Consider the following 25,692-nt stretch of genomic DNA (forward strand, 5'->3'; position numbering starts at 1 on the left):
CCTCAAATCTTTTTTCAAATCTTTTTTCAGGGTTCTTAGTTTCTTTGCATTGATTTAGAACATGTTCTTTTAGCTCACGGAAGTTTCTCATTATCCACTTTCTGAAGTCTCATTCCGTCATTTCATCAATCTCATTCTCCGTCCAGCTTTGTTCTCTTGCTGGCGAGGAGTTTTAGTCCTTTGTAGGAGGCGAGGTGTTTTGGTTTTGGGTGTTTTCCTCCTTTTTGCGCTGGTTTCTTCCCATCTTTGTGGGTTTATCCTCCTGTGGTCTGAGTAGTTGCTGACTTTTCGGTTGGTTCTCTGAGTGGACACCCAGATTGTTGATGGTGAAGTATTTCTGTTGCTTAGTTTTCCTTCTAACAGTCTAACCCCTCTGCTATATGACTGCTGAGGTCCACTCCAGGCCCTGCTTGTCTGGGGTACACCTGTAGCAGCTGTGGAACAGCGAGGAATGCTACCAGTTTCTTCTTCTGCTATCTTTGTCCCAGAATGATGCTCACCAAATGTCAGTCTGATCAGTCCTTTTTGAGGTGACTATTTGGATATTCAGGGGTCAGGGAGCTGCTTGAGGAGACGGTCTGTATTTTATCAGAGCCTGATTGCTGAGCTGTGAGCTCTGTTGTTCATTGAGGACTGCTCGGCAGATACTTTTAAGTCCGCTGCAGCAGAACTCATAAAACCCTTTTTTTTCCTCAGATGCCCTGTCTCGGGGTGATAGGGCTTTCTTTATGAATATCAGTTGCACTTTCCTGCCCTGCTAGGGGGCAGTCTAGTCACTGTGTGCCTGCCGAGGCTCCGCCGTGTTGGCGTTGGCTCCACCCTACTGTGGTGGGCTCTGCTCTCTTGCCTTGGGCTTCACCCTGTTGCTGAGGGCTCCACCCTGCTGTCTATACTTATATCAGACAAAGTTGTTTTATTGTTTTTAAGAATATTATTTTCTGATTTCTGCCTCTTTAATACTTGCTCTTAACTTACATTGTTAAGTTTGAGCTCCTTCTTTTTCACATTCACCTCATTTTGCCCTTTCTCAATTTTGGTTTTGCTTTAATGATACCAACATTTACAGTTTTATACTTATCATGCTGCACTGACCTGACAAAGCCTTCTGTATCTATCTGTTCCTCTGGAGATCAAATTGTCAACTGTAGCTGCAGTTTACAATGCATTTATTAAAAAAAAAAAAAAATTGACCAGCAGCAGCTCTACTTTAGTAATTACTTTCTTATTTCAAATTTTTCTATTATGTTTCCTAACACTTAACTGAAATCTAAATGAATCAGATAGTTATGTCTAAAAATCAATAAATTGAAACCACTTTTCCCTCATTGAAGTATTATGATTCTAGCAAGAATATGTTGTTGTTTTTAAAGGTATATAAACCTGTCTCGTGCATTCCATACTCCTTGAGTAATTCTAGATATAAATTTAAATGGCATACCAAGCAACCAACTTTATAAAAACTTGTTAAATAAAAATACAGTGTCTGTGTAACCAGGAAGAATATTTGAATTTTATTTTCAATCTAATTCACATATTCTTATTTTACCAATCTTCCCTTTGGATACCACAAAGTTTTTATATTATTTTCAAATGCTCTTTGTTGTAGGATATAATTTATTTTGCTTAATCAAAAAAAAAAAGATTGTTTCAATTTCTTTTAGAAAAAGAAGTATTCAACTTCTCTTCAAATAAGGTATCATCCTTCTGCTAAACAGGGTTTAAATTGTGACCTCAACTTTAAGATGTGATTGAGAAATAGTAGCTGAAAGTAAAACTGTTGTATTTTACCCTTATATGAAAAAGCCCAAATATTTTACTCTACTTGGATGAAGTATAATGATAAAAAATGTACAAAAATAGCATCAGTTATTAAAAATTCATTCATTCACTCATCCATTCAGTAAATTATTTTAAAACATTTGCAAATAATTTAACAAACAAATGTGCAATTGCATGCTGAGAAATGTGTTCTGAAGAAAATGGTGATGGTTCTGAGACATTTCTTTAAAAATTTTTATTCATTCTGAGAGAGGAAGATAGGAATGCTATCTCTAAACATCAATACTTGTACTGAATTTAGAGAGGGGGGTTATGATTTTAATAAAGCTATCCAAATAACATTTCTTACCCAAAAAGCATATACATAACTTTTAAAAGAATTTGTAACACAAGTGCTAGTAAGGCCAGTAAGGAAAGCTAAACAAACAAACAAAAAATAGGAAAGTATCATGCTTTCCACTACTCTTTCAGGGGCAAGTGTAAGAATACTATTCCAATAAGGCTGAAGGAGGCAATAGAATGTTAACGGTTGAGATCAGATTTTTTGCTTATTTATTTTTTTATTTTATTTTTTTGAGACTGAGTCTCATTCTGTCGCCCAGGCTGGAGTGCAGTGGCATGATATCAGCTCACTGCAACCTCTGCCTTCCAGGTTCAAAAGATTCTCCTGCCTCAGCGTCCCAAGTAGCTGGAAATACAGATGTCTTCCACCAACCCAGCCAATTTTTTTGTATTTTTAGTAGAAACAGGGTTTCACCATGTTGGCCAGGCTGGTCTTGAACTCCTGACCTCAAGTGATCCACCCATTGGAGGCTTTCAAAGTGCTGGGATTTCAGGTGTGAGCCACTGCACCCACCTTTTTTTTTTTTTAATTTCAACTTTTATTTTAGGTTTAGGGTATACATGCACAGGTTTGTTAACTGGTATATTGAGTGATGCTGAGGTTTGGGTTACAAATGATGCTGTCACCCAGATAGTGAGCGACATAGTACCCAATACATTGTTTTTCAACCTTCACCCAGTTTCCCCCCTTCTCCCCTTTGTAGTCTCCTTTGTTCCCATCTTTATGTTTATGTGTACTAAATTTTTAGATCAATATTTATACTCAGACTGCTGAGATTTGTGTCTGCCTCCTCTCGTGACATCCTGAAGTAGTTGCTTATTGTATTATCCCCAGTGATTCACTACCCAGATCTTTCTTCAATGAAACGCTTGATGTTTCAACTATGGAGAATACTACAGATCCCAGACTCCAATTGCCCCTTCTGAAAAATTCTGTCTCATCTAAAGTCACACCCTCTTCCCAAGATGGCTCACATCTAAAAACCAATCAAGTGGACTGCACAGAAACAATTTAGTGTTCCAATGGAACATCTTTGAAATACCATGATAGCCCAAAGGCTCGCAGAGGTTTTGTTTGTTTGTTTGTTTGTTTGTTTTTTGAGATAGAGGCTTGCTTTGCTGCCAGGCTGGAGTGCAATCTCGGATCACTGCAACCTCCGCCTCCTGGGTTTAAGTGATACTCCTCCCTCAGCCTCCCGAGTAGCTGGGACTGCAGGCACACATCACCATGCCCAGCTAATTTTCGTGTTTTTAGTAGAGACTGAGTTTTACCATGTTGGCCAGGAAGGTCTCTATCTCTCGACCTCATGATCCACTCACCTCGGTTTCCCGAAGTACTGGGATTACAAGCGTGTGCCACTGTGAGGTTCTTGCAAAACTGTAGGCCTGCACTGCTGCTCAACTTCCCTCTCTTCCCACTCCTGCTTCCTCTTCTTCCGTCCCGTAGTTGTTGGTCTCAGGAGCACTCCTTAATAAACACCCTGCCTGCTAAACTTCATATTAGAGTCTGTTTTCTGGGAAATCCAATCTGTGACTCATACTCTCTGACCTTCTAATTTCTTATCTATGAAAAGAGAATAATAGAATATTATTTTTTTTACCGATTGTTATAAAATTTTATTGGCAATTATTACAGAATGGCCTCAATCTGATGACTTATACATAGTAGGTGGTCTCTAAATTTTATCTATGTAGATGATGATTATGAATGAGAAAGAGAAAATAGGATGAACAAGTATGGTTTGAATTCAGGATTTTCAGTGACATCGTCACACTCTTGCTTTCTCGTTCTTTCCATTTGTATATTTCTCATGAGCGACTACATTTTCTGTTAGCTTTGTTTTTGTTTTTTTTTTTTTGCCTCCTACACATATACCCTCTAGCAACATTCATGTGAAGAGAAAGCTAGAAGTGACCTGAATGACAAAACAAATCTCTCCTCCTTCTTCAGAAGGTATACATTTTAGTCAGTTCCTTTTGTGCAATGCCCTCCACTAAACTCTCGACCTTTGAAAAACTCCACTTTAGTGAGTTTTAGTAATTTTTACTTACAAATGTATTTGGTTTGTTTCAAATTCTGTGAAAGTGGCTTGATTAAAAGACTCCTTTTAAATAGAAGCCACCAGTCAGCAGAATGGAAGCGGAGAGGACGTTCCCTGTGAGTGCTGGTCTTTGTGTTGGGCTTCAAGTATGTAATAATCCCTGCCGGGATTTTTTGCTCTGTTCTGAGGGAAACGTCTTGGAGTACATTTTAAGTTCCTGAAGCGAATTTGGTTTAGAGGAATTTTGTTTTAAAAATAGAATCATTCTCAACTCTCGAATGATTCCTTATAAACTTTCTGAAAATGAAAACAATTAGTTACATGAAAACAATTTCCAATGATGAAAAAACAGGAATTATTATATGAAAGCAGTGATTAAATCTTTAAAACAGACTTGATCATTCACAAATAATAAGTCTTTTTCTCTTAAACTGGAATAAATATATGTCAGTTAGAAAGAACATAGCCAAAAAATGTAAATTTGAAGGGTTTTTGCTAACAGTTTATAGCAAACATATGAACCAAAATTATTTGAGTTGTAAAAATGTAAAACTGGGTTGGGTGTGGCGGCTCACACCTGTAATCACAGTGCTTTGGGAGTTCAAGGCGGGTGGATGACCAGGTCAAGAGATCGAGACCATCTTGGTCAACATGGTGGAGCCCTGTCTCTACTAAAATACAAAAAATTAGCTGGGCATGATGGTGCATGCCTGTAGTCCCAGCTACTTGGGAGGCTGAGGCAGGGGAATCCCTTGAACTCAGGAGGCGGAGATTGCAGTGAGCCAAGATTGTGCCACTGCACTGCAGCCTAGCAACAGAGTGAAACTCTGCCTCCAAAAAAAAAAGTAAAATTGTATGAACAAAATTTGCATTAAAACTACCAGATTTTAACATCTAATGAGATTCACATTCATATTAAGTTTTCAACTTCATGTTTTTTTGCATTCATTTTTTATTTCTATTAAAGGTTCATAACAAAACAAAAAAAAAGTTTGATTTAAGGCCTGGCATAGATTACATGTTACTTATCACTCAGTAACTTCTACCCACCCTCCAGCCCAAATATATCTGTACTATTTACAGAAATCAAAATTTTACTGAGAGGTGAAACTTTGCTCACTATTGAAGTGCTCATCTTCTAGGAATAATTTCATCTTTACACAGTTTAGAAGACAAATGAAAGTTCATTTTAACTCGGATCTTTTCCTGAGAAGAAACACTAACAGGGAGACAGAAAAGACAAAAGAAATGAAGAGCAATAGAGAGCAATAGAGAAGAGGGCTAGAAATTGACGAAAGAAAAAAAATGAGAAGCTTAAAACTCCTAAAGAGGCATGCCTTCAATTTTCATCAGAGTCAATGTAGGTAGTTGGGATACATATGTCTTTCCTTGGTGTTGAAATCAAAACTGATATTAGCATTATATAGTACAGTAACACACTAATGTACTTCACTGCCCTATCTGTTGGCTATTTGAAAAAGAGTCAACAAAATAACGTTAGAAAATCGTAAAAAATAAACAGAAAAGTATTAACAGCCCTTTCCCTCTCTTTATGTACTGCGGGAGAACTCAAGGAGCATAAATTAACTGCTCTCATCAAGCCAAAAACCCAGAGAACTTCATCCTGTTGAAGAATGAGCACTTCCTGTAGACACTGACAGATTTGCAGAGCATGAAAGCATAATTTCTGCCATAGGAAGTAAAATTCATTTGAATAAACTCTCTTTTCAAAAATAAAAATTTCTAACTTGCAAACTATTTTGATCTTGGAGTATGGTGCTTTGGCTTTCTGCCTAGGTAAATAATGGAATTTAGCTAGCCTGGCAGAATAAAAAGTTCTTATTTCATTTATACTCTTGTCTGAGCAACCTAAGTAACTCAATTCGCTTTTTATGTTTGTCTCTTGTCTCTATGTTCAGTCTACCTAGATAGATATGTCTGCTTTTCTTCTTTTTATATTTATCTCTTTTTTTATTTTTAATTTTAAACGCTATTAAATATAATTCGGACTCTAGAAGAAAATAATTAAAATAATTATAATTGAACCACCCTACTATAACCCTTTCAGTCTTTTCTGTATATTACTTCCTGATTGTTTTCTTCTGTAGTACAATTGCTCTTGTCATGGTATGATAGTTTATATTCATGTTCTTTCACTTAACAATTTACAATAAGCATTTACTTGTGTATCTACAGAGGCTTCATAACCATTTATTAATGGTTACAAGAATCCCAATTAAAAAGTCTATTATAATTTTTCTAATTTCCTATTACTAGAGAGTTTAGTTTCTTCCCAAATTCACAATTCTAATTAAAATATACCTAGTAAACATTTTTATATATACTTTTTTCATATTTTTTATTATTTATTTATTTTCAAGGTCTACTGAGATATTATAAATAAAATAAAGCACCTTTTAACACTTGCCAGTGAACTGAATGACGAAAACTATATAAATAATAGTTCCTAACTTTGCATCACACTTCCTTTGAAGGTGAAAACTCAGTGGTCAGATATATTTTTGCAACTGTCCAAATGTTGCTTGTCATCAGTCTGATTATAAACTACTCTCCTTTCTTCTGCAGTTTGCCTCTCGCCATCTCAGAAGGCTGCTTCAGCCAGATGTTGCTGTTTGCTTTGGTACTTGGCCTCTAACGACTATCACAGGCGTGACCCTCATCTTCTTTGGATGAAGAAGAACATTCATCTTCTTCACTGAAATCTTAGAAAGAAATCACAAGATCATTACAAAACAAATATTTGCAGCTGTTACATTAAGTATGGCTGCCATGAGAATCCAAAGACCCAGTCTCTTCTATAGCATTTCAAAATTATGCAATTTATTGCTCAGCCTCTAGTGTAAGTCATTGTAGAGGGATTTCTTACTTGAAGGAAAACTTTTCTTTGTGCTTTTAATTTTTATCCCTTTTTTAAAGGAGTAAAATTAGTATTTTAAAGCATGTATCTATTCTACAAGCATGAGTATTAAGTTATTTTAGCATGAATTGCTGCTGTGTGATTTACTTTGAAACTCAGCTGCCTTTTTCAGCCAGTTAGGGGATTTGAGGGTGGAAGGGAACTCTTCCAGTAAGCACGTTAATATCCTCCTGTAAAATCACCCATGAGACTGCATATCACTTAGTTGGAGTATGAGCTGATTGTCTTTCTTACGGAAAAGAGAATAGAATCCCTCATAAAATAGCCAAAGCAAAGTCCTGAAAATTGCGATTTTTTTGTATTTTTAGTAGAGACAGTGTTTCACCATGTTATTCAGGCTGGTCTCAAACTCCTGATCTCATGATTCGCCGGCCTCGGCCTCCCAAAGTGTTGGGATTATAGGCATAAGCCACCTTGCCCAGCCAATGAATTTCTTTATGGATTGTATTTTGGTGTTATAGTTAAGAAACCTTTGAACTATCAGGTCACAAATTTTCTTTCCAATTTTTAAAACATCTTCTTTTAGGTTTAGGCTTCACATTTAAGTCCATGATTCATTTTTAGGTCATGTCAGTGTATGGTTCAATGTATGGATGAAAGTTCTCTTTTCTTTACACACAAATACCTAATTGTTTTAATACACTTGTTAAAATATTTCATTTTTCTCCAGTGAATTATCTTCATTCCTTTTTCAAAAATTATCTACGTGTGGGTCTATATCTGAACATTTTATTCACTTTCATTTATCTGGTGGCCTCTTTTGGTGCCAATACTCTACTCCTGGTTATGGAAACCTCATAATAAATCTTGAAATCCAGTAGTATAAGTCTTCAAACTTGATTATTTTTTTCTAAATTAACTGTTTTAGTTTCTTGCATTTTTATATGAATTTTAGAATCAAATCGTATATTTTTATTAAAACACATGCCAGAATTTTGGTGTAGATATCTGTAAGTCTAAATATTACTTTGGAGAAATTGACAATTTAGTAACATTGAATCTTCAGATCCATGAACATGGAATATATCTCCGTTTATATAGATATTGGTTAATTTCTCTCCCAAAATATGTTTAGTTTTTAATATGCCTATTTTGCATAACTTGTATCATATGTATGTTAAAGTATTACATATTTTTGATGCCATATAAATATTACTCTATTTTTATTTTCAATTTCCAAGTATGCATGGCTGGTATACCAAAACAACTTGGCTTTTTTTATACCAGTGTTTCATCCTGTAAAATTATCAGTTTATACTATTAGTAATACAAAAACACTTATTAGTTTAAGTATTTTTTTGTTTTTTCATAGGATTTCTATATATATTTTATGAGACAAAAAGACTCTTTCACTCAATCTGAATGGCTTTTATTTGTCTCACCTTTTTGTACTAAAATATTGAATAGAAATTGTGAGATCCCTGACTTTTTTCTTAACCTTAAATAAAAAAGATTCATTCTTTCACAATTGAGTATACTGTTTTTTTTTTCAAAATGCCCTTTTTGAGAACATTTGATTTCATACTCAGATTGCTGCTTTTTTGAAAAAGAATAGATTTTTTAATTACTTTTTTAAAAAATCTCTAGTATGATGACCATACACTTTTCAGATTTTGTTATTTTAATAGTAAACTAACCTCTCATTCCTTGGATAAACCCCTCTTAGTTACAATGTAGAATCAATTTTGTATATGTTGGATTTAATTTACTAAATTTTTATTTAAAAATTATTATGCCTGTGCTCATGAGGAGCATTTGAAGTTTTTTACAGTGTCTGCATCTTGTTTTGGTATTGAGTTAATTTGGGCCTCACAAGAGTGAGTTGCAATTTATTCTATTCTCTGCAATTTCCTGCAAAAGTTGGTTTAGAATTATTTTTTTTGAATTTTTCTTTCATAGAATTTGCCAGAAGAAACTATTTGATATTAATTTTCATCCTCCAGAAGAAATTATGCCTGTATTTCTTGCCCCTGTATATTTAGAAGCTAAAAAACTTCTGGCTGCATAGTGGTAACACAGGAAATAGTTATCAACATATGAAATATTGATAAGAGACACAATAAAATAAATTCCAGTCTTACTCCATTCTCTCCTATTGATTTAGGAAACTGAGTTTTCCTTTCATCTTTATATTAATTTAAAATGTTATTACCATTAATGAACTTTTTAGAAGGAGCCCATTAGAGAACTTATTATTTATGTGATTTTTTTTCTTTTTTATATCAGATATAATTTTAAGAATTACATAGCAAAATTATTTATTAATAGTAATTAGTAGGTCTGTGTGTGGATATAAAAGTAAAATATCTATTATATTTTTTCCCTTTATAACAAAAATTATGAGTTAAATTTTTGTATTTATGTCTTACTAAGAGAAACATTATATTTTTTAATGCTTAAATATTTTCTATTACACATGCCCAAAAAACAAGTGGTTTTAAAAGTGTTTTCTCCACTCTATGTTTGTAGTTCAACAACCCCCAATGTTTCTGCTTAATTTCTCTACTGAGTATGAATTTGCAACTTCAACCTAGTATTTACTAATTATGCAATACCCTGACATCTAATTTTTAAAAATAATTTGAATTTCTAAATCACTTCAAAACCTAATGGAACTCAAATGCTATTACAGCTGAAACCACTTAATAGGGCCTTGTTAATAAAGACAATTTAGTTAAATTAAGCACTTTCAGTGAACATATTTTATCTTGGCCACTTGATGTAATCTAAAATAATAATAATGGCTAATAAGTACAGCCTGATAACAGGAACAGTTTCTCCATTAACCATTTGCCTGGAACGTTTGAATTTTTTTTTTCTTCACAGTTAATAACAGTCACTAATTGGAGAGATTCTATTATGAATTATGATTTCTTGTTTAAAAAGAAGAAAGCAAGCACATATAATACAGTGATATCAGTATGATTTAACTCTGCATAAGAAAGTATGCTCAACAATGCATACCCACTATACTCTTGCCCAGAAAACTTAACCTAAATTCTTCTTGTAATAGTTTATGGCATTTTAGATTTTAGTTCTATAGCTATCAGAATTGAAATAATCAGAATATCTCATTTAGCATTATATTTTACACATGAAACACCTTTTTAAACTGTAAAATACTATTATGTTTAAGATCCTTTAGACGGAATACCACAGCGTTATAGAAAAAAAACAGCAATTTCAGAAAGCTCTCATAAACATCTACAAAGTGTGCTTTTCTTGAGTTAGCATTTATTTCCATCTATCTCTTTAGAGATAGTCATGCATTCAGCAATTTCTCTAAACAGTGTGACACTTGATTCAAGTGTGTTTTATACACCCTGTTTTAAAAAATTAAGGTGTCATTTAACTTACAGCTAAAAAAAAAAAAAAAGAATTACTGGATAAGCTAATGGCCTATAAGTACTTTGTTCCTGTAATTATTGAACATTGAAACAAAATTGAATGCAATTTGGGAGCAGATCACTTGAGATTAGGAGTTCAAGACCAGTCTGACTAACTTGGTGAAACCGTATCTCTACTAAACATACAAAATTTAGCGAGGCATGGTTGGGCTCACCTATAATTCCACCTACTCGGGAGGGTGAGGCAGGAGAATAACTTGCACCCGAGAGGTAGAGGTTGCAGTGAGCTGAGATGGTACCACTGCCCTCCAACCTGGGTGACAGAGTGTTACTCCATTTAAAAAAAATAATAATAATTAAGTATCACATGTAATTTATAAATATATACACCTATTGTGTACCGTTACCAATTAAAAGCAATAAATTTAAAAACAAAACAAACGTATATTTAACTCCTTACCAAAACTCATTCATTCTTTCATTGAATACTTGTCAAGTACCTATGACATGTCAAATATTGTGTTACATTTCATTAACATAGATTATGCCAGATTTTCCATTCTCAAACTGGCATTTCCCTGAACTCTATTTCTCCTGCAAGGGAGAAAATCAAGCCTACATTTGTCACAATTCTTTTACACTATTATTTTGAGTTAGAGCTATCAATGAAAGGTCCTCTAGTAATCTTTATGGGAAAAATAATCTATTTTTTTCTACAGTGACACCTGCATTCAGGCAGTAGCGATCACCTACAGTGGCTTTTCCTGACTCTCAGAAGTCTTTCTGGAATCCCTTGTTGTGAGCAAACAGCAAATATAACTAGTGGAGAATTCCCTTGGATTTCAGATTGGGAAGAGTGAGGGCTTCCACAAAAGTCACCTACCATGATGATTTTTATAAGTGACTAGCAGCACTGAAAGAAGCTTACTATCAATTCTTGTACTTCATATTGGAAACAGCCTTTCTGATCTCATGCCCGAAACCTTTCAAAGGTTGTATAAGTTTATTTATTCCTCGTTTTAATATTTTTTTCTACTTCTGCTTTTAGCAATATGGATCAACTTAAAATAAATCTGTCCCCTCAGCTGAAACAAATAACAAAACTGGATACAAAAGTAAACATGTTTTTCAAGGACTGGGTATCTAGCAGTCCAAAACAATCCTTGAGGGAGTAAAATGAAACAAACAGGATTGTGTGATTGCCTTGCCTTACCTCCTAAAGAGTATTTACAAGCCATAGTACCGGAGAGGAACGCAGGTGGAGTCTTGTGGTCTCCCTAACGTGAGAATATGAAGGTAAACGTCCATGAAGGCCTGAGTGATTACAGTTTACAAGACAGCATGCTAGAGAGAAGAAATGCACATAGAAAGGCTGCTCTAGAGATTTGCAGAAGATCCCTTTTGAGTCCAGCTTACTACTGATGAATGTATGTGTGGGTACCTGAGAATTTCCTGAAAGGGCATATAAAGATATTTCCGGAATTTACACAAAATTGGGTTTTATTTGTTTCTACCAGACAGAGTAGAAACATCCTGTATTTCATGGACTTGTGCAGATTATACAGAATGGTATTTTCCCAATAAAAGGCTGCCTGGTCCTATCTAACCAAGTTTCAAAGCAAGGGACAAAGGGTGATATGGTTTTTAAATTGCTCAACAGCTTTTTAGAACAAAGCTCAAACATATTTATGGAGATACAAAAATACCCAGCACAAAACAAAGCAAAATCTAATGCCTGATGTTGAATTTTAAAATACATAAAATTAACCAAGGAAGTAAAATAATGTTAATGAAAAAGAGTGAAGGAGACACAAATAAATGGAAACTCATCCATGTTCAGATTGAATAAATTAATATTATTTAAATGTCCATAGTATTAAAAAAATCTACAGCTCTCAGGCTACACCCAGTAAAATCCCAATTCCCTTTCTTACAGAAATAGAAAAGGCAATTTTAAATTTCATATGACACAACAAAGGACCTTTAAAAAGCAAAGAAATGTTGAGAAGTATAAAGTTGAAGTCATCACACTTCCTGACTTCAAAATTATAAAGTTTCAGCGGTCAAAATGATACGGTACTGGCATAAAGACAGATATTTAGATAAACAGAACAGAATAGAAAGTCCCAAAAGAAACCAATGTGTATACCATCAAGGGTCACTTAATGATGGGAATATGTTTTGAGAAATATGTCACTAGGCGCTTTCATTGTTCTGCAAACATAGATGGTATAACCTAATACACATCTAGACGATATAGTATAACCTATAGCTCCTAGCCTTCAAACCTGAATAACATGTTTCTGTACTGATACCCTACAAAATTGTAAAACAATGGTATTTGTGTATCTAAACATAGAAAAGATGTGATAAAAATACAGTATAATATTACCAGATCACATCATAAAAGTGGCTCATCATTGATAAAAACATCACTATGCCGCTTATAATTGTACCAACAACTAATCTCTGAGAATTGTGCCCAGAAAAATACGCACAGTCTCTTCAACAAATGCGCTAACGAAAATAGGATAACCACCTGTAAAACAATGCAACTGGACTCCTGCCTTAAGGCATATGCAAAAATCAATTCAAAATGGATTAAGAATGAAAACTGTAAAACTCCTAGAAGAAAACATAGGAGGAAAGCTTTTTGGCAATGGTCTTGGCAATGATTTCTTGGATATTGTACCAAATGCAATGGCAAGAGAAGCACAGGAAATAAAAAAGCAAAAATAGACAACTAGGATTGCATCAAGCTAAAATGCTTCTGTACAGTAAAGAAGAGAGTCATGGAATGGGAAAAATGTATGCAAAATATATGTCTGATAAAGAGTAATCTCCAAAATTTGTAAGGAACTAATTTAAATCAACAGCAAAAAAAAAAAAAAAATTCAAAATAACCAAAGAACTTGAACAGATGTTTATTCAAAGAAGACATTAAAATGGTCAGCAAAAAACTAATCAGCATACTTCTAAATAACATAGATAAAAGAAAAAATATCAAAAGCAAAATTAGAACGTGTTCTGTACAAAATTCTAAAAACATAATATGTAGAAATTTGAGGAATGCATTTAAAGCAGTTCTTAGATAAGAATTTCTGGCAATAAATGTCTATGTTTGAAAAGAAGAAAGGTCTCCAATCCATTTCAACTTTCACATTAAATAATTTGAAAAATAAGAGAAAATTACAACAAAATAAAAGAGAATAATAAGGGAGTAAAACAGAAACATGAGAAATTAAAAATAGAAAACAAATCAATGAAACTAAAAAATGGCATTTTAAAAAGGTTAATAAAATTGATGAATTGCTGTCCTGGGTGGACAGTAAAATAGACAGAAGTTATCCATAGCTGGAATGAGAGATGTGATACACTAAAAGTTTTACAGGACAGAAAGGATAACAATGACAGACTGGGCTGGGCGCGGTGGCTCACGCCTGTAATCCCACTTTGGGAGGCCGTGGCGGGCGGATCACGAGGTCAAGAGATCGAGACCATCCTGGTCAACATGGTGAAACCCCGTCTCTACTAAAAATACAAAAAGTTAGCTGGGCATGGTGGCGCGTGCCTGTAATCCCAGCTACTCAGGAGGCTGAGGCAGGAGAATTGCCTGAACCCAGGAGGCGGAGGTTGCAGTGAGCCGAGATCGCGCCATTGCACTCCAGCCTGGGTAACAAGAGCGAAACTCCGTCTCAAAAAAAAAAAATTAGCTGGGCAAGGTGGCGCGCATCTGTAGTCCCAGCTGCTTGCGAGACTGAGGCAGGAGAATTGCTTGAAGCCTGGAGGAGCAGGTTGCAGTGAGTGGAGATTGCGCCACTGCACTCCAGCCTGGCTCCTGGCAACAGAACAAGACTCTGTCTCAAAAAAAAAAAAAAAAAAGAAAAACAATGACATACTATGAAGAACATTATTAGAATAAATTTAACTACTCAGATGACAAGAACAAATTAAAAGGCATAAACTACCAAAGTTTATTTTTTAAAAAACCCTGAATAACCTTATATTTATTTTTAAATTACATTTTTAATTAAGTAACTGGTTTCTATTTTAATTCTTTAATGTTTACTTTTTAAAAATTTATGTTTGTCAAGTAACTGCTAAGAGAGAAAACTCGGCATAATTTCACTATTGGATTCTACTGAAAATTTAGGAAAGAAAGAACATCAATATGTAAAAAGTTCAACCAGATAAACTGAAGGAGGAAGTCACTTTATTCCGTGAGGCCAGCACCAAGATATTCCACATACAATACAAATTAATATACTTTATGAACATAAATGCCAAGCTTCATAGCAAAATTTTTACAAATAGAATTTTAAAATATGAGAGTAGGAGAATACATCTTGACCAATTTAATTTATTCCAAGAATGCAAAGTTAGTTAAACATTTAAAAAGTAATAAATAAAATTAAGCAAAGAAACAGATAATAAAAGAAATTCCATACAATCATTTCAATAGAAACAGAAAAATTATTTGACAAAATCCAATGTTAATTCATGCTGCAACTCATAAATGGGAACAATAGGAAGCTGACCCATTCTGGAAAAGGTAAGTGATACATATACATATATGTGCATCTTTAGATAAGTATATCTATGTGTATATAGACATACGTAGACACTTACATGATACTTACTCGTGAAAGACTGAAAGCTTCCTCGCTAAGTCAGAAACAAGACGTGATGTCTAGTCTGCTCTCACTATTCCTTTTTCTTTCTTTGTTTCTTTGTTTTGTTTTGTTTCGTTCTTACTGCCCAGGCTGGAGAGCAATGGTACGACCTCCACCTCCCTGGTTCAAGCAATTCTCATGTCTCAACCTCCCAAATAGCTGGATTACAGGCATGTGTCACCACACCCAGCTAATTTTGTGTTTTTGGTAGATACAGGGTTTCACCATGTTGGTCAGACTGGTATTGAATCCTGACCTCAGGTGACCCACCCATCTCGACCTGCTAAAGTGGTGGGTCACTGTGTCTTTTTAACATTATTCTAGAGGTCTTATCAAGTGTAATAAGGCAAGGGGTGGGGGAAGCAACTATATTAGAAATAAACAACAAACATGTTTCATATGGAAAAAACGTGAATTTTACCTTTAAAAAAAAACCCTGTCGTACCTTCAAAACAGATACTAGAACTAATAAGTAAAGCAAGGTTACAGAATGTATAAACAGCATACAAAAATCAATTGTATTTCCATATACTAGAAACAAATAATCCAAAATTAAAGTTTTTGAAACTTTATTTAAAATACTATAAAAATGTACTGTATTTAGTATTAAATTTATCAACATGTAAGGAAGACCTATACACTGAAAACCTACAAACATCGATTTAAAACATAAAGAAAACTTAAATAAATAGAAATATATATACCACATATACCATTTATGGATCAGAAGACTCAGTATTGTTTTTGTTTGTATGTTTGTTTTTTGTTGTTGTTGCTGGTGTTGTTTTTGAGACTTATTATGTCGCCCAGGCTGGAGTGCAGTGGTGCAATCTCAGCTTACTGCAACCTCCGCCTCCCAGGTTCAACTAATTCTTTGGCCTCAGCGTCCCAAGTAGCTAGGATTACAGGTGCTCACCACTATGCCCAGCTAATTTTTGTATTTTGAGCAGAAATGGGATTTCACCATGTTGGCCAGGCTGATCTTGAACTCCTGACTTCAGGTGATCCACCCACCTGGGCGGGATTCCCAAGATGCTGTATAGTCATGAGCCATCGTGCCTGGCCTCAATATTGTTTAAGATGTCAATTTCCAAATCAAATCCCCAACGTTTTGAAAAACTAAAAGCTAATTTGGAATGTTGTATGGGGAAAAAAAGAAGAGCACACGGGAGTCCCCATGTATTTGAGATAAAAGAACACTATCTTTAAAAACATCTATCTATCTTTAAAACCATCATTTATCAAGATAGTGCAACATTGCCATATAGATAGACAAATAGATAAACAGAACAGAGTAGCATCCACAAATAGACCCACATCTATATTCAATTGATTTTTAAGAAAGCTGGCAAGGCAATTCACTGGAAATCTTAATCTTTTCAATAATTGCTACTACAAAAATTGAACAGCCATATCCAAGGAGAAAAAAATTTTCAAAACTTTACCTGATGTATATACTAAATATAATTTAAAAGTAATCATTTATCAAAATATGAGTTAAAACTATAGAATTTCTAGAGTAAACCACTGAAGGTAATTTAAACCACATTGAAATGGTGAGTGCAGAGCAACTGAACTTTCTCATATTGCTTGGAATTTAAAAGGCTAAAACCACTTGGGAAAATACTTTGCTGGCTTCTTAAACTTGTGCATGCATCTATCACACTACCTAGCCATTGCAATTTTAGATATTTAACCAATTGAAATGAAAGCCTATTTTTCTTTTACAAAGTCTTATATTGGAATGTTCATAGAAATTTTATTTTTAATACATATTTTTCAACAATGAATGTATAAACATATTGTAGTGTATCCATATGATGGAATACTATTCAGCAATAAGGAGGAAAAACTACTGATACATGTAACAGCATGAATAATATTAAAATAATTATGCTGCATGAAAGCAGAAAGATCAAAAGTAGTACTAGCGTATGATTCAATTTATACGATGCTCTAGAAAGTACAAATAAATTTGTAGTGACAAAATGTAGATCAGCAGTTGTCTGTAGATGGAGTGGGTGGGCCACTGATAAATGAATGTACAGGCAGCCCTTTCCATCTGCTTGTTTTATATCTGAGGATTTTGCCAACTCTGATTTCAAAATGTTTTTAATGCAACAATTAAAAATATCTTACAAAAATTATGTACAAAGCATTACTTTGTATTAAGTATCATAAGTAATCTCAGGATCATTTAAAGTATGCTAGAGAATGTGCATAGGTTGTATGCAAATCTTATGCCATTTTACATAAGAGAATTGAGCTTCCATAGATTTTGGTATCTGTCGGGGATCCTGGAATAAATCCCCTGTGGATACTGAAGGATTGCTCTATTGTAAAAAGTCATGAAGTGTCTTTTGTGGGTATTTGATATATTTACTAGTTTGAATTTGTAAATGGTTTCATAGGTATATACATATGTTAAAACTAATGAAATTGTATACTTTAACACTCAAAAAAATGAAAAAAAAGTCTTTTAATGAAAACAAAACTTTCTGCTTTCCTGACAGTCTTTACTAATGAAGACTCTCAAATAGCTTAGAACCTAGTAAAAAGAGTCATTAATGTAGAAATTGCATCTACAATGTATGTATAGTATAATATATTACAATGGCCTGAGCAGTATAAGCTTAGGAAACTAGTCTCTAAAAATGAATGGCTCAATAGGAAAACCTAAGTTAGTCACAGCAGCTTACATAGAGAAGAGGAGAGCATAGAAAAAATATAAGCCTTGATTGATCAATGTGAAATCAATCATGAGCAACTTTTTCTACCAGAACAGCCTGTAGATACTAAGAAATCATTTATAGTGTTTACAGGACAGCAATATGAGGGTGTGTGGCAAGACACACATGGAAAGACTAACTGTAGTTCAAACACTTTTGGATGCAGAAAACCCAATTCATCTTAGGGAAATAAATAAACAGATGCATGTATTAGTTCACAAAAATTATTTTTAGAAGTGTCTAGCTACATCACTGTTTGATTCAGAGACTCAAATGCTGCTTCCAGATCTGATATCTGATTTATTTATTTATTTCTCTCTCTTTCTTTCTTTCTTTCTTTCTTTCTTTCTTTCTTTCTTTCTTTCTTCCTTTTTCTTTTTTCTGAGATAGAATCTTGCTCTTTTGCTCAGGCTGGAATACAGTGGTGTGATCTTGGCTCACTGCAAACTCCACCTTCCGGTTCCAAGTGAAGCTGAGGCCTGCCTCAGCCTCCCAAGTAGTTGGGATTACAGGCATGCACTAACATGCCTGGCTAATTTTTGTATTATTTGTAGAAATGAGATTTCACTATGTTGGCCAGGCTTGTCTTGAGTCTGCCAGCCCTGGTCTACCAAAGTTCTGGGATTATAAGCATGAGCCACCACGCCCAGCCTGACTTCTCTACATCATTTTGCTCCTCTCTCCTCCAGGCTGACTTCCTTCTTGTCACCACCTTGAATGAAGACGATCTAGCACAAGTTCCCATTCTACATATTCCAACATGTAAACCCAGGGAACAAAACACCTGCGTTTCCTTTCCAACAGTCATAACAAATTTATTTGACTCTCCATAGCTTTGACTGGGTCACAGATCCATGAATTAATTATTCGAGCCAAGAGATTAAAATTGTCCTGATTGCCTGATTTGCACAAATGTCATATAGCCACCCTTATCACCATGAGGTTGAGGAAGAGTAGATGCATAAAGAAAAATTTGAATGTTAGCAGGACAAGTTAAATAAAATGTAACTGGCAAAAAATTACAGAAAAAAAATAAAAGCTGTCTGTAAAAAAAAAAAATGTGTGGTGAGTGCATTCATGGCTGTCATTTTAGAAGTGACTAACTGTGGGATTTCCTTGTCTCCGTGTTCTCTAGGAAAGAAAGATGACAAATATTATGTTAAAAAATATTGATCCAAAGACCACTGAGAGCTAATCATTTTGCTAGGCACTAAAGATACAAATTCAAACAAGATGTGTTTTTTTCTTCAATACATTTGTAGCTTATTGTAGGAGATAACTAAGTTTGCTAAACATTATGAGATAAGTTTACAAGCATGCATGGATACCCTGAAGAAGGTCTGCAAAATCATTTGGGGAGTTTGAGTTGATGTTTGAACCAAAGTTGTAAGAAAGAGGAGTTAGCCAAATGAAACAAGATTACAGCAGTGCTATGAATAAGACATCATAGCAGATAAATTAACAAGACAACGGACATGGAAATGGGGAAAATCTTGACACATTAAAGACACTGACTGTAGAGAACAGTGCAGTGTGGAGACAGTAGAGTAAATAAAGCTAGGTAGGTAGAAAAAGAACTTAGCCATGTTAGAAATAAATTTTTGGTGCCACAAAAGAAATAACACTCAAATATAAATTTTCTCAGCAAGGCAATTTACTACTATAGAAGGGTGCACCTCATGGATGGAGCAATGGTGAGAACACACCTGAACAAGGGAGGGAAAGGGACTCTTATCCTTGAGGCAGGTAGCCCCTACTACAGTGTCATTCCCCTACTGGCCAGTGTTGGATGGCACAGTCTATGCTAATTCCAATTGGCTGTTGTAAGAAGAGCAGGAATATGAGCCAGTGTGGCAGGGTGAATAGTTTCAGCAGGATAAACAGTTATGGAACAGGTGATTAAAGGTGATTCAGGTCAGAGCAGGAGACGGGGGTGACTCAGTATAAAGCAGGTGACTAGGATGAGTCAGGACTACAAATATTTGGGTTGGGAGGGGGATGCACGAGGACATGTCATTTCATTGAGGGGAACAGGTGCAGGTAACCAGAAGAACAGATGAGAACTAATGATTAGAGCTGGCAGGAAGGTTATATACTGAAACTAGGGGCAAGGAAACCAAGAGAACAAGGAGGTTAAACTTATAATGGAGAACAGAGAACCAAGAAACTGAACATACTGACATACTGATTCTTTGAAGAGAAACTTGGAACTCACTGTATTTAATAGCCATAAGGATTCAGTGTACTAAGCTAAGAAATTTGAACCTTACAATGGGAAATGTTGTATTCTGAGGTATTAAAGAAAGGGAGGAGATACAGTTAGAACAACTTTGTAGGAAGTTTATTCTGACAACAGCAAGAAAGATAGATTAGAGGAGGTCCAGAGTGTCAACAGGGAGAATTCCTACAATATTCTGATAATAATTACAGTGAGTAGTGATAAGAGGCAAGAAAGCAAAAATGAGGCAGCTGAGCAAGTATAAAGGCAAAAAAAAAAAAAAGATAGCATTCTCCAAAAGAAAATTGAAGCTTTAGAGATTTTTGTCTCAATGGGATTGTGAAATGCATAAGAAAGTGAAAAAAAAATGTATGGTGGTTCTATGTTTTATGTCTTGTAAGAATGATGAACCTAGGTGCTGTTTACCAAAAATCAACTATATTATATTTATGCTGCATTTATGACAGAATCTGAAAACCCAGCAGTTGTGACAAGTTTCAATCATTTTCTTATAGGTCATGTATTTTCCTGTCCTTGTATGTCCAAGTTCCTAGGATTTATCTTATACTAAGTTAAGTGCTTGTTTTAACTTAGGAATCCTCATCACAGAAAGCTCCAAACTAGGGGCTGAATTTAAGCTATTATAGCTCTTGGACTAGAGTCTTGTTCCTAAGAGATGGCAGATCACAGTTCAGCAGAAAGTACTAAGAGGAAATAATTTTCATGTTTATGATTAGAATGTCTCTGAATGTCTTCATCTAAGTAGCCAACCAAAGAATGTTATGAGCAGAATCTAAGTTGCACAGGCCTAGGCACTAATGAAAACAGATCTTTAGATAAATTCAAAGAAAGGGTTAAAAGGGAGAGTTGGAGACATGTTACCAAAGTGTGAAAGGAATTTTAGGGGTCATCTTTTCAAGGGTATTGGCTATCTAGGCATGCATATGTAAATAAAATGATAGGAATTCTAGGAAAGAAAGTTAGTTAGAAGTCAAGGTAATCCAATTCTGTATTGTTCTCCCAAAGTGTTCTGAAAAGCCAAGAATATGAACTTGGACACACAATTACATTAACTGGGAAAATGTTCTGTGTTTCAGTTAACAAAATCTTCTGTACTAATCTGTCTTAACAGCAAACTACTTGAAAAAAATCTTTGTGTCTGGTTGTTCTGGTTGACTACAACATTAGTATGAGCCAAAAAGATGACATGGCAGCTAATACCACACTGAGCACAATAATGGAAGTCTAAAGTCCATATAAAGAAGGTAATTATCCCACTAAACTCCATATTGTTCAGACCAAAACTGGAGGTTTATGTTTTGTGCTGGGCTCTGCAATTTATTCAAGTTCATTTTATCCTACAGGAATATAGTCCTTGTAAGAAGCGAAAAAATGCATACAAATGTGAAGATTAAAAATGTTGCAAGAAGGGCGCAATGACTCAAGCCTGTAATACCAGCACTGCGGGATGCCAAGGCGGGTGGATCACTTGAGGTCAGGAGTCCCTGACCAGCCTGGCCAGCATGGTGAAACCCCATCTCTACTAAAACTACAAAAATTAACTGGATGTGGTGGTACACTCCTGTAATCCCAGCTACTCAGGAGGCTGAGTCAGGAGAATTGCTTGAACCCAGAAACCGGAGAAGTCGAAGGTTGCAGTGAGCCGAGATCGAGCCACTGCACTCCAGCCTGGAGAACAGGGCGAGACTCTGTTTCAAAAAAAAAAAAAAAAAAAATTCATGCATAATCCCAACTTTACATGATGACTACTAACAATGCAAAATATTTCTTTCAGTATTTTTCTTATACTCACAATAATACAGAAAGAAGCACATTTAGGATTTTAGAAAATCTAAATTTGATCTAAAGTAAGTACCAATTACTGAACCACATTAAAAGATTAAAAAATTCAAATGATTCTGCAATAATTTCCTTTGTTGTCTTTGGACCTTTTATGGGAATATTGGATGGGTATTTCTTTTGCAATAATCTAAAATTCTGTACTCAATGGCATTTGTCCCAGAACAGACAGAATGTATGTCTCAGAGGAAAATCCAGGTCTACATCTGTTAGTAGAAAAAAGTTACTGTAGTTTTTTAATGAGAATATTTTCCTTTCTCTTAACCAAAGCTTGGAAGAAAAAAATGTATGATTAAGTTTTATCACAGATATGTGTATATGAGATCTCACATGCTATAGAGTTTTATAATTATATTTTGTTGTTTATTCAATTACTTAAGGTTTTAATTACGAAACTATCACACATACAAAGCATGTATAAAACATGTAGGTACAAAAAATGTCGTCAATTCCTTTGAATCCTCTCTGTGCCTTTCCCAAATCATATGCTCCATAATCACTCAAAGATAACTATTCTGTTCAATTATTTTCTTGCTTTCTTTTATAATTTTACCACCAAAAAGCATAATATGTTTTTAATTTTTTTTTAACTACACGGCAATCCTATGTGGAATTTTGATTTAAGTGACATGAAATGGTGATTTTGGAAGAACTGACATCTATTCATTATTAAATCCCCTTTTATGAACATGGCTTAGGTTTTCTTTAATTTTTTTTGTAAAATTTTATTTATAAAAATATTTAAATGTGTCATTTTCATATTTTATTTTCTATTACAGTAAATAGGATACATTATTTTAAGGAATATAGGCATTTAGTTATAATTAAAATTTATGTACATAGGTTTATAACATCTTATTATCATTTTAATGTGAGTATACTCTTTAGTGATACTCCTTTACATTGTTTACAGTGACTGTTTTCTTTCTTGTTTTTTTTTAATTTTGTTTCACAAGACGTTTATAAATTTTATTCGTGTTTCAAAGACATAACTTTTCATTTGTTAATATTCTGTTTTATACCTATATTCTATTTCATTAATTTCTGCTCTTATTATTTCCCCTCCTACTTACATTTATTGATTTTGTTTTTCTTTTTCCACTTGTTGTAAGGAAACATAACTACTCTAAACAAGAATCAAATGTATAGCTTTAACAGTATTGTCGATGTCACTTTCTTTTGCTTTGTTTTTCTTCTTTTTTGTTTTTTCCTGTTTTTCTGACTTATATTCAAATTTTAATTTGTTGCTGAATTCCTAATTCAATTATTTGGTTTTAGAATATGTATACTTTTTCATGTTTTCTTTCGCATAGTTTATTTTAAAATATTCTCAGTTTTATCTTCTCTTTTAGTGAAGATGTTAAACTTAATTTTTTCTCTTCTTTTTCTTTTTTTTAGTACATAAAAATGTAAAACTTATTAACTGCAAATAATGCCTGAACAAGATTAAACTCAACAAACTGAGTGGAAATAATTGCAATAAATTGGATACACAAAAGGTTTATATCCCTAATATACAAAGAGTTTTAATAACCTGTAAGAAAAAGACAAACACCTTAATAGAAAAATAGGCAAAGAATAATTTGCAAAAGAAGCTGTACATATGGCCATTTAGCATATTAAAAGATATTCAGTTTAACTTGTAATCAAAGAAGTGAAAATTAAAACATGGTTGTTTTTCACGTAGCTGATTGCAGAAGACAAGTATTGATAATATCTAAGGTTGCTGAGAGTATGGGGAAACAGACAACTTGCTTTACTGTGTTGGGGGTATAAATTGATACTACCTCTCTGGAGAATATCTGTCAGTATGTATTTTTTTTTATTGCATTTTAGGTTTGGGGGTACATGTGAAGAACATGCAAGATTGTTGCATAGGTACACAGGTGGCAGTGTGATTTGCTGCCTTCCTCCCCTTCACCTGTATCTGGCATTTCTCCCCATGCTATCTCTCCCCAACTCCCCACCCCCCGCTGTCCTTCCCCTTTTCCCCCCAACAGACGCCAGTGTGTAGTGCTCCCCTCCCTGAACAATGAGAACACATGGAAACAATTTTTTCAAAATCTATGTTTGACAATTCCCAATAACAACATGAAATAGCAGCTTCCCTGTGTCTATTTCAATTGCTTATCATTTATTCCAGGCCTCATTTATATTGTCTTATATCATCAAGCACCTGGTTAGTTTTAATTTTTATTATTTTTGCACTGTACATGAAAAATTACAAAAGTAATGCAAACCCTAGGATGATGTCTCACTTCAGAGAGAATTTTATATTTGCTTCTTATGGGCTCCTGGGGAACTCAATTGTCTTCATTACCTGAATGTAATTTCAAAGATTGAGATGGTTCAAATGTGACCTGTAGTCTCCAGGTAGAATGGTCTATTCATTCTGCAGTGTTGTTTCTATCAACTACTTACTTGGAGTCCTTGGCAGATACCAGTATTCAGCTTGAGCCTTTCTTGCCTAGGAGGCTGATGAAAGTACTGTATATTAGCTTTAGAGTCTAAACCATCATTTATAACATCAGCAGCCACTCCCCAGCGAAAAGTGCTTCTAAATATCGGATCTATCTCTGAATTTTCATCATACTCCAGACACTGGCTTTAAAAAGCCCTTTTAAAACATATATTTTGATCTCAGTGACAATGTTAATCCAAATTCTTTGTTATTACTAAAAGCCTCTTTTGAATTTTTAATTTTCATTATTTAATTTTTATTTCTAAGTTCTGTATTTACTTACCAAATTTGTTTAGTTACATTTAGTAATTTTTTAATTGATATTTTATTATTACTTTTTTTTCCTTTACTCTCTTAGGTTTTTGTACAAATTAAAATATTTGTTGTATACTCTATGCTTAATAGTTTCAATATCTCAAATATTTTTGGATCTTATTCTATTGCTATTTTTGATAACTTTCGATCATGTTGGCTTGTTTATTTTTGATTTAATAATTTTTAAATACACATTTTTAAGGGTTATCTCATTATACCTGTGTCTAAATTGTATTATCAGATAGATATTTTGATTTAATCCAGTACTTTTCTTTTATTAAATAGCATTGTAACAACAAAAAAAGTGCTTGTATTTAAACAGTTGTCTACAGATTTAATTATTTTCTTAGGACAAAATAAAGTTCTTGGGATTAGTGGGTCAAAGTGGTGAATATTATATTCTAACATGTTTTATCATATTTGTTCCATAAATGTCACTGTAGTTTATATTGCACTAATATGTGATCTTTATATTTAAGATGAATATTGAAATAATTATTTGAAAAAAGTAAGTATGATGAGAACTGGACTGAGACACAAACTTTACAGAAAGATAAAATAAGCAATACGTGTGTCTGTTGAATACGTGTGTGTATTCACCTGATAATTTAACTTTATCAAACATTATGTTAGGTAATAGGCACTTCAAAATTATGGTAAGTTCTGCTTCTCAACAATATTTGCTGCGTGACTAATATCAATCAGCCATAGACTAGCCATGAGGGATTCAACAGCAAGCCATCTTGGAATGTATAGCCTCATGGAGGAGAGTTTAATAAACAGGTTAACTACAAACTCTGGAAAAATAATGAAATATGGAAAATTTTTTAAATTTTTAGAAAATGCAGTGATAGAGAGAGATGTCTTTTTTTTTTTAAATCTAGGGTGGTTAGGGAAAGTCTCACATTAAGTATTATTCAAATGTGGGTAAGTTGTGTGTTAAGGGTAGAAACAGGAAAATCAACCCAGAAATAAAGTACAAACAATG

Source organism: Callithrix jacchus, chromosome 21, assembly GCF_049354715.1.
Source record: "Callithrix jacchus isolate 240 chromosome 21, calJac240_pri, whole genome shotgun sequence".
NCBI lineage: Eukaryota > Metazoa > Chordata > Mammalia > Primates > Cebidae > Callithrix > Callithrix jacchus.